We start from the raw sequence: 1,957 nt of genomic DNA, 5'->3' as shown, positions 1-1,957 counted from the left end.
TTTCTGGAAGAGCTACCTTAATTTTCCAAGAAGGCTCCCAAAGGAGTCATTTTTTGTGTCAAAGCTGCCAAGGAATCACAACAGCCCACACGTGGCGGCTCGGCAGGCACGTGTGCTTGTGCGCACACACGCTCATGCACACACAAACGCTCATTTACTCGCTCTTCTTCTCTTCATTTACTAGCTCTTCTTCTTTCTTTCTGCTCCTGCTTTAATCTACACAAGAGTCATCAGAGGTTACAGCTGTCTTTCTAGCTTTCTGAATAGAGAAACCAACGCTTGTTAGCACAACAAGTCTTTGTATTCCTGTGGATTGGTATAAAGCTGTGCCTAGTTGTCCTTAATTTATGTGCTTAATTAGGTCTACAATATTCTATAATAAATCTCTTAAACAAGATCTGGAATTGAGATTAGATCTTGTTATGATTCTCAGTTTATTCATCCCTTTTACTACATTAAAGAACTAAGGCTTTTATCCTCAGATATGCTGTTAACTCTTCATGCTGCTTCCCTAGTCCAAATACTCCTTCCAGCATTTCCAAATAGTATTTACTATAAAAATATAGGAAATCAGGAAAAAAAAAAAAAAAGGAGGGACAGATCCTGACTCTTGTGAGCAGTTGCATGAAAGCCAGGAGGGTGAAGCTCCATCTACCTGTTTTGAATTGTTCATGACTTTGGGTGCAAACAAGCTAGATACAGCCCTGCAAGACCTGCCCTCCTATGTTGCTTGAGAACAGCGAGGACTGAAAGAAAAGCAGGAAAAAAGGTTGTTTGTGTGCATCTGTCAATAGGCAAGCTTATGCTGGGGGTGAGGCAAGTGCTGGAGAGGGGCTCAAGGAGATTAAGGGCAGCAGATTTATAGGTGAACTCTGGTTAGTGTTGATGCAGTAGGTTGTGGGGGAGATTTTCAGAAGCACATGTGCTAGGAGACCACTTGTGTATTGCTGATTTTCTGTAGTGTGTTGGTGCTCAGCTCTACTCTGCCCTTGGATAGAGGTTTCTTGCAAAGCACTGGCAGTCCTACAGAAGCTGGAAGGCGCCCATGGAGCAAACAGATGCCAAAGCCCATTCTGATGCCTTCACCCACAGCAGATGGGGGGAGATGAGCCATGGGAAACAGCCCCTCTTTTTCCCTCTCTGTACTGCCATTCATGTGCAAAGTGAGTGCAACACCATGGTCCCTATTTGTCCCACATTCTCTAAATAACCGCTAGCCAAAATGCAGTTCAAAGAGCAGGAATCTGGAAGGTGGCATGTTCTTGCTCTGGGGGGTGAGAGGGAGCGTGGAGGCCTGTACAGCTGTTGGGTTGTTTCCAGCTGTGGGCACAGGAGCCACTGGCAGGGCTCTAGAGGGGGAAGACAACCCCACAGACCTCTGGCCACACTCTAAGGCCACTTTCATCACCCACCAGCCCAATACAATGGTGTTTCTCATCCATCTTTTTCCCAAAACTGGGTGATGACACGTAAGCACCAGCAGCGACCTCAGCAAGCGCCCACATGCATGGAGAAATGAGGGGTATAAAAGCAGAGAGGGCTTTAGCAAAGCTCTGAAGGGGGGATGCTGTGGCTCTTCCCTAGCAGCCTGGAAACAGCAGCTGTTACTGCAGCACGTGCACTTGGGTATTTTTCTGAAGGCAAAAAAATAAATAGGTCAGTATTTTATGTGACAGAAGCAGAGATTAAGGACATTCAGAAAGGGCCCTGCATATTCTAAGCTGCTCAGGAAAGCACTAAAGGACATTTATACAGGACATTAATGAGAAACTCAGGCAGTGGCATGAAAGATAGGCATCATATACTACATGAAGAAAGGATGTCAGATATGCTGAGCAATAGACAGAAAAATATGCTTTAATTCAAGGATATTAAAGCAAAGATGCAAGACTTCTGGCTCTTAGAAACCAGAGGATAAAGCAGAAGAGTGGCTATCACATAAAATACAGAGCACTAA

The 1,957-nt window shown here is 44.9% G+C and overlaps 1 long non-coding RNA gene across 1 annotated transcript; it reads right to left on the bottom strand.

The window, feature by feature from the left end:
- On the bottom strand, positions 1–269 carry LOC148595145 (uncharacterized). Its single transcript, XR_015913226.1, has 2 exons — positions 129–269; positions 1–98 (listed from the first exon to the last, which is right to left on the bottom strand). It is a non-coding gene; the product is annotated as an uncharacterized LOC148595145 (long non-coding RNA).
- Positions 270–1,957: the final 1,688 nt, after the last annotated feature.

This window comes from Tinamus guttatus, unplaced genomic scaffold (assembly GCF_059628265.1).
Source record: "Tinamus guttatus ecotype Peru unplaced genomic scaffold, ASM5962826v1 Tinamus_guttatus_pri_ptg000150l, whole genome shotgun sequence".
Taxonomy (NCBI): domain Eukaryota; kingdom Metazoa; phylum Chordata; class Aves; order Tinamiformes; family Tinamidae; genus Tinamus; species Tinamus guttatus.
The sequence above is the reverse complement of the archived record's forward strand: the minus strand, read 5'-3'. Positions and strand labels throughout refer to the sequence as shown.